This window comes from Parus major, chromosome 5 (assembly GCF_001522545.3).
Source record: "Parus major isolate Abel chromosome 5, Parus_major1.1, whole genome shotgun sequence".
NCBI classification, from domain to species: Eukaryota; Metazoa; Chordata; class Aves; order Passeriformes; family Paridae; genus Parus; species Parus major.
The window spans coordinates 55,939,631-55,947,839 of record NC_031774.1 but is presented as its reverse complement, the minus strand read 5'-3'; the positions used below and the strand labels follow the sequence as shown (position 1 = coordinate 55,947,839).

At 53.1% G+C, this 8,209-nt stretch overlaps 1 long non-coding RNA gene across 2 annotated transcripts in view; it reads left to right on the top strand.

Annotated features, from left to right (window-relative positions):
* The first annotated feature begins 1,650 nt into the window (after positions 1-1,650).
* The window catches only part of LOC107206480, a 12,999-nt gene continuing 6,440 nt past the window's right edge, over positions 1,651-8,209 (top strand). Inside the window, exons 1-2 of one of the 2 annotated variants that reach the window (XR_001522429.3) lie at positions 1,651-1,845; positions 2,977-3,168. This is a non-coding gene — a long non-coding RNA (uncharacterized LOC107206480). The remainder of the gene's footprint in view (positions 1,846-2,976; positions 3,169-8,209) is intronic. The other variant, XR_001522428.3, reaches the window with a different exon arrangement.

Sequence of the window (8,209 nt, the reverse complement as noted above, 5' to 3'; positions counted from 1 at the left end):
GAGAACAGGGAATTGCCCAGGAGCTTCAAACACTGTCCAAATGAAAATGTTCCTATTGCACCTTGCCTTGTTTTTGGCACTGTCTGAGCCTTTGAGTCACCTTCAGCAGCAGGATGGGAGATGGCAGTAGTTGTTTTGGAAGTGCTCAGGGTAAGGCTGGATGGGGCTTTGAAGTGTCCCTGCCCATGGCAGGGGGTGGCACAAGATGATCTTTAGGGTCCCTTCCCAAACCATTCTGAGATTCTGTGGGCTGGACTGAGTGAGTGCTTGGATAGGGAGGCTGTGGATGAGCGTGAATCTGCGAGGAGCAGCAGTGTCATCCATGGTAGTTGTGAGGAAATGGATACAGCTGGCAGGTGCAGAGGAAAATTTATGGTCTAGAGATGTTTCTTCTTGGAAAAAAGTCCTGATGAAAGCCCAGGCTTGGTGCTGGGGCTGATCTAAGCTAGTGTTGTGTCATTAACTCCAGTGCAGCCATTGGCACCAATCTGGCTGTCCAGAAAAACTCATCTGGTGCAACTCCTTTTCACTCTGGGAGTGACCCACTTTTTCCAGGGAAGCTCTCTACACATAGCTGGTGTGTTTTTAAAAAAAATCCTTTTTTTTTCCCTTCCTATCTGCCAGAATTTACACACAGAGTTTGACTTTCAGGGAAAGGGATTTCCCCTCTTTCTGCACACTGTATTATACAGGTAACAAATGTTTTATTGATTCATTTTAATCTTTTTCTGGGCTTTTCTGGGTGGACCTTGGTTGTGAGGGTAGGCTGAGCCTGGTGTCCCACCCATTGCCCTAAGGAGGGTGCTCAGGAGTGAAATCCTGCTGTCTGGTTGAGACAGCATTACCCCACAGTGACCTGCTCTTTTATTTGGGAGGAGGTCTGGGTTGTTTTGCTTGTGCAGCTTTTTTTCCTACAGCAATCCAATTTCTGGCCATGGGATCATGGCTGTAAGTGCCAGGGTGGGACCCAGGGCACTGTGGTGGGTCATCCTGAAAGCTCAGGGGAAAAAGTGGGCCAGGATCTGATGGTGGGAATGGAGGGAAAAAGGAGAATTGTAAATCAGGAGGGAAGGGGAACATCACGCAGTGAGAGAGCAGACGAGCTCGGCTCTCTGCCAGCAGGACCGAATTGGCTCCTCTCCCTCCAGCCCTCCCGGGCACTGGGTTGTGTTTCTCCCAGTCTTGCCCTGAAGCGAGCAGAGCTCTCGCTCCCTGGGCACCTCCGCGGCTGCCGGCCCGCTCCGCGCATTCCTCAGCCCGCCCTGACGGGAGGTTTCATGGTCGGTCTCCCTTTGCCCGCCACCTCCCCGGGCTGCTCGCCCCTCCCGGTTCTGGCGTTTCACGTCCCCATCCTCTGCCGCGAGCCCCAGGCAGCTCCTCACCGCCTGTCCAGCTCGGAGCCGCGGCACCTGCTCCATCCTCCGGCTCACCCCGCAGCCCGGCACGGCACAACCCGGCGCGGAGCATCCCGGTGGCGAGACCTGCTCCTCCCTCCTCCCCTCTTCCTCCTCCCTCCCTCCCTCTCCTCGCTCCCTCCCCGCGGCCTCGAGTCGCGCCAGTGATGGAGAGAGCGTCACCGTCTCCTAGCAGCGCTCCTAGCAACGCTCCTAGCAACCGGGCAACATCTGCTCCCGCTGGACCAATCCGCGCGGGGAACATCTGGGCACCCACCTCCGCGGGCTGCGGCCGGGAGGTGATGCGCTCCTCAGTGGCTGCAGGGACCCGCAGGAGCTGCCACCGCCGCCACCAGCACCGCCAGCACCGCCAGCAGCACCGCCAGCACCTCGTCCAGGAGCAGCGAGGGAAGGACGGAGCAGCCCTCCCGCTGGAGCCGGGGCTCGCTGGGTGAGTGCCACTGAGCCGGGGACAGCGAGCTGCGGGGTTGTCCGAGTCACAGAGGCGGTGTGGAGCTTTGCTGGTAGATCTGCTCCCCTAAGGGTTTAGCGGGAGGCTGTTGGCGTGAAGTTTTGTGTTTGTTTGGGAGCTCTCGTGGCTTTGCTGCAGCGTGGCAGAGGGAAGAGCTGAGAGGGAGGCTCCGCGCGTCCCGCAGTGCCACGGGCAGAGGTGCTGCTGCTCTGCCGGACTCTACCAGAGGTCATTTCGATCAGAGACCTCTTTTATCGGTCAGAGCTGAACTCTGAAAAGTAACCATAGCTCTTCTTTCCATCGCCTGTTAATGCTGTCATCCTCTGGGATGACACAACTGTCTAAATATAGTTTTCTTATAGCTGCGAGACATGAGTACACACACATACGAGCTCTCTTTTCCTTTCTCTTTTGCAGGATTTAGACATGTCTAATTTCGTTCATGTACTCAAAAAAGCCTGAGTGTCTCTGGCACACACGTGTAAAAGTGCAGAGTTTAGGTGTACGCATGTATCTGTGATCGTTTTTCCCCCAGAGAGTGGGAGATATTCTTACTACAGCCAAGTGCCAAATATTTCACCCGGAAGGCAAGGCATCAGCCTGGAAAACATACTGTATGTCAGGCAAACTCTGAAATGTGCACCCTGTTAAAGAGGAGGGGGAATCTGACTTTCCCCAGACCTGTACTGCTCTGCAGGCAGCGTGAGTGTGTATGATAGAAAATTAATGCTGCTACTTAAAATAATGGCATGGTTTTAATAGCAGCCCTTTAGCTTTCCTCTTGAGGTTGACAAGAATTAATGGAGAAAATAATGTGCCATTTTAAGAGGTGGTTGGGATAGAATTAATGTTCTAGCTCCAGAAACATCCAGATATTTAGAGGAGCAAGCTATATTTTTGCAGCATTTGCTCTGAGCGGATTATAGCTACACCACCGAGAGACTGAAACATTTTCTCTTAATGTTTTATCTACTTTGCTGATGTGTGAAAGGGACTCCAGGAAGCAAGGTCAAAGTTAGAGAATTGGGTGCAACATCAGAACTCTTATTTATCCCTGTTACTAAGCCCTGTGGGGATGCTGAAATAGCACTTTCTCCTCTTGTGGTCCAGCTGCTCGCCGTGTTTGTCCTGATTTTGCCACCTGAGCCATGTGTGTTTCTCCTTGATCCACCACGGCAGGTGACCGTTCAGCAGTGCTGTGCTGCCAGAAATGCTCGCTGAGCCCGTGCGAGGGGGAAATCTTACCAGAACTGCTGAGATTACCCCAGAAAGACCCTTTGCAGACTGACTCCGCATCCTCAGGTAACGAACAAGTTTGCAAACTTCAGCTGGTTGGGCTGAGTGAGGGAATTCACGGGAATTAACGTCGAAAGAGTGAACCTGAAATTATAATTTTATTCTATTGAGGAAAGCAGCGGGGCTATAGGGAGGGAGACGGGAATAGTCACTCATCCATTAAGCCTCATGCCTTCGTGCCCTCACGAGAGCTATTCAGATGCTTGTGCCTTGTACACACGTGTGCCCAGGGGGAATCTGCAATTAGGGAGATCTGCAGAGCAATCAGCAAACTAAAAGGCGGTTTTAAAGTGCAAAGCCAGCAGACAAGAGTGCGGCTGGGGGTCCCCACCTCCCCGTGAGTCAATGAAAGGGGGCTCGCTCTGGCTGATAAGGCTCGATATGCTGGAAGAGCTGCCATCGATCGGCAGCCGCGTGAAATCCTGTGGCTGGCATGTGTTTTCGATCCACATGTTCATCTGCCCGTGGTCTGGTAGCTCTGCGTTGTCAGCTGGGAATCCTACAGTGGGACCAGCTGCCTGTGCAGCCCTAGGAGAGGAGAAGAGCAGGAGCAGAGCATGTGAAACCAGGGGCACGTTTCAGCTGAGCATCCCCTAATTGCGAGCGTTCTGAAGGTTAGAGACGGGGGAGTTGATCTCCGCAGCTTGACAGCAGTGGCAAGGACAAGATGATACGTCCTGCCATGTCAAAGTCACGTCTCCCGCTGATAATAAAGGCCGGTTTCTGCGCGCTCAGAAGCCTCAGGTTTTGTGTTTGAGCACTCAAGAGATGCTCAGGCAGCTGTAGCTCGCATACCGATCCCTCTCCTTTAGGCTGCGATAGGAACCCTGCAGGGCAGCGGCACATTTGAGTCACCGTGCGCAGCTCGGCGGGGCTGGCTCGGCTCCGTGCTCACCCCCTGCAGATGTCTGCATCAACAACCAAACACTGGCGGCTCGGACGAGCCCTTTCACTGCAGCACCGGGCAGGGAGGGGGGAATTGTCCTCCCGAGGAAAGGCAGCAGAGGTGCAGGAGCAGGCAGCTGTGGGGATGCTCCCAAGGGCTCACGTTCTGGGACGGGGCTGCTGCGCAGAGCCGGGGCTTGCGGATCCCTCTCTGTTGTCTGAGATGCAAAAGCACAAGCTCAGGTTGTTTCTTTTCCCATGGATTTTTAATAATTTCTTAAACTCTGTCTTAGCTCCTGTCTCGGCTGGGCTGCAGCCCCGCGGAAATCGCCCGGCATTAATTCATACCGAAGCGGGGCTGCTGTCACTGGGGCGATGCAGGAGCGCAGGTGAAGTGACTTTCCTGCAATTTGCAGTTCAAATGGGAAGTTGCCGTGATATAAATCTATTTCTAATCCAATTTAGATAAGACAGCCCTCTGTCCAAACATGCCTGATAACTCTGCAAGTACCACGCCACAGAGCACCGTAATTATTCCTGGAGAAATAAACAGGAGCGGGCACATTTTGCTCCGTTGAAAGTACAATTAAAGCCCTTGCGAAGCTCAGCCCGAGAGCTCCGAGCCCGAGACAGAGGCGTCTATTCCCTCCCCGCCTCGCGTGGGATTTATATTCCAAAGTTCCATTAGCGCTAATGGCAGCTGCAGCCGCCGTGCCCCGATGTGCTGTGCATTCCGAGCAGGCACCGGTGCCACCGCCGGGCAGCAGCGCCCTGGGGCTGCCGAGCCCCGGCAGCACCGCCCGCCGCCGCCAATTGCAGCGGGGATTGCGGCTGAGCCCTGCCGGGATGCTGAACGCGCCTTCCCGACGCTCATCCCGGCTGGAAGGACAAAGCTCAGGCTCAGGACTCAGCTCTGTGCTGGTTGGTCCCCGTGGGGAGATTTGGCCCCGTGCCTTGACTTGTGGTGTAGCGCTGGAAAAAACGTAATGTGATTAAGATGTATCTGTCTCCGAGCTTGAGTGAGGCAGAGGCAGTGACTCATACCACCTTGCTGGAGCTGTCAAAACACTTGGCTCGCGAGAATAGCCTTCTACACAAAAAGCACTGATTCAATATGTTTATATTTAAACAAAACACTAAGGGTCTGATTCACTGCGGCATTACTACAGCCTTGGATGGCTGTAACCCCAGCCAAGCAGCTCCCAGGCACGCACAGAGCCGTGGAACGCTGACTTCCAGTAAATGTCAGAGAAAGGCTTGGTCCTTGAGAGCCTCCTGTGTGTAGAGGGGTCCCTCGGGGGCTTTAGCATCGGTGCTGGTGTTGAGGGCACAGTGCCAGGTCACAGTTCATACCCTTCTTCCCCTGAACCTGCTGACAGGTGTGTGGGCACCAGCAGCAGCCACAAAAGATGATGGTGATGAAAAGAGTGGTGGTGGGATGGCAGCTGCACTGATCACTAGAGCAGCCCTGGGCAGGGACCTGTGTGCCTTCAGCTCCGTTTCTCACCCTGCAGGTGCGCAGGCAGCACCCCTTCCCTCCCGAGGAGCTGAGCCAGCCCTTGGGAGCTGCTGAGCTGGGGGAGTGGGTGCTCCAAGATCTGCAGATTTGGAGCTGCTGGGATTTGCTGACAGATGGTGTGGTGTTGAGCAGCTTGGGGCTTACTTTGCTACTCAAGTGTAGTCTTTCATTTAAAACTGGGAACACATTTCAAGCCAAACTTACAGCCTAGAGATGCTCTTGGTGTTTGCTTGGTCATTGTTTCCCGTCCTTGCTCCTGAACTAAGTTATGGCTGTTGGGGTGAGGGTGTTGTGACAACTTTGCTGCTTTAGCTGATGTGAGGTCTTCAGGAATTTAACTTCAACCAACCAAGGGCATGTCCCAGGCTAGTGCTGAACATAACCCTGGAAAGGGGCTGCCAGTTGGGTGCTCAATGAACCCACTGCCAGGATGGTCATGTGTGTCCCTCAGCAAAATACAATTTTTCCGTCTGCTCCTGCCATCCCCCAGCCCGTGGTATGTGCAAAACCATCTTCCCTCCCAGCCTCAGGCTGCCAGTGCTCCCTCCCTGTCCTGGCTCCCTGATGTCTGCAGCCCAGGGGATGCTGAATCTCACAGTCACCCTTCATCTCTGGGGCAGGGAGCAGAATTCCCGTGGCCTGGAGCAGCAAGGGAGAGTTTTGCACGGAGCTGGCAGAGCTGCAGAACTGAGCTGAGATGCTCTGTGTGCTGTGGTTGTCTGTGCTGCCCCTGCACTCAGGATGATCTCCTGCTTCCACTGCACACAGACAGTGATAGGGCTGTGCTTCCAGCCTTTTCCCTGAAAAACACTAGGGAATATATTTTAGCATTTAGAGGTTTGGTTTGAGGGAGAGGATCTACTTGTGTGTGGGGTTTGGCTCCTTTCCCAGCCCTGACAGCTATGGGAATGCCACTTCATCTGTCTGTACCTTTGTCTTCCTCAGAGCAGTGTGAGGAAAACTGTAATGTTCCCCCATCCCATGGCACTAGGAAATAAATGCATTTGTTGTTGTGCTCAGATAACACAGCACAGTGGGGTTTCCACCTAGGAGAACACGATAGCAGAGTAATTAAATATCCAGGCTGCCCAGGTGTAACTCAAATGCTGGAATAAAACCTGCAAGCAGAGAAGGTTGTGGCATATGAATTTAAACCTGTGTTTGCAGCTACTCAGTGCCAGTGGGGTGAAGACCACAGCCCTGCCCTTGCCCTTGAGAGCTGAGGTGGATGCTGGGAGCATCTCTGGTGTGTGTGATGGTCCAGGGAGACTAGAACCCTGTAGCTGTCCTTGACAACCTTGGCAGTGTTGTCCCACTGTAAGAGCAATAGTCCCTCTCCTGGAGAAATGCTGCTCTGGAATGCAATCTGTGTCCTGATGGGTCTCAGAGCAGGGCTGAGGGGTCTTGGTTCCAAATGGGGTGTTAATCCACCAGTCAGTTTTCTGCACAGATCTGCAGAATCCTTCAGGAGAAACACCATCCTCACAGGCTCGAAATTCAGTGAGAAAATGCAAGAATCCTCTCATTGAAGGGATTTCTTCTTCAGCCCCTTCTTGTGGGTTTTTGATGTAGAGGAAGGAAGGGAGAACACATTGCTCCCTCCTGCCAGTGAAGAAGGGATGCTGTCAGTCCCTGGAATGGTTGTGTGGGTATCTCATCTCTCACACCAGCAGCTAAAACTCAAAGAGTCCCTCGTGCCCCATGGAAGGATCCTTCCAGCAACATGAAACCTGTGTTCTGGCTGTGCAATACATTTTGGCTTTTCTGTCAGGGAAGCTGTCCAGAACCAAATCCTTAATTTCATCTAAGAATCTAAGTTTCAAATGCTCCCATAAGGAAATCTCCATTTGGGGAAGAAAATATTTCCCACAGGAAATTTTTTGAATTATTCTGTGAAGTGTCTCTGGATACTTTCTTTCCCTGGATTGTCTTTAGACATCAGTATAAAAGAGTGGGGGGGTCTTTTGGGTTTTTGTTGTTGTTTTTTAAAGTACATTTAAAAGCAAATAACAGAATTTTTTTATAAAAAGGAGAATGCATTTCCAGAAATGCACATGGCTCCTGGTGTCTTCTGGTGAATAGCCAAGCAGAGCCCAGTCCTGGCTCTCACAGGGACCCAGTGCTCACCAGGCTGAGGGCTACTGGAATTAGGGACCTCATTAAGATGCTGAATTAGCACCATGCCACCTTTCCAGAGAGATGAGTAAGCTCAGAGCAGGCAGCCGTGCCCTGGTCCTCTGCAGGGCTCAGCTCTGGAGGAACAGACCTCCCCATGGCTCTTGCCACAGGACAAAAGCCCAGTAATCCCTTTTCATATCCCAAATGTTGAGCCTCCATCCTCTGTGCCCTGAGAAACTGAAGCCACCCGGAGAATAAACCAACTCTATCACCCTCCCACTGAACTGGGGCTCTCCTGCTCTTCTGAGACAACACCACCATCTAGTGAATACCCTCTGCATTGCTTTTCCAGGGAAGCCACGGAGCTCTGTGCGTGATGTGTGGAGATCAAAACCCGATCCTCGGCCCGCACAGCCCTCAGCAGGGCACAGGACCCTGTCCTGGTCCCTCCTGCAGTGCACGGGGACATTCCCATCTAGGGCATCTCCTGCCTGTTCTCTGGGGCTGGGGCTGCCCCCAACACCC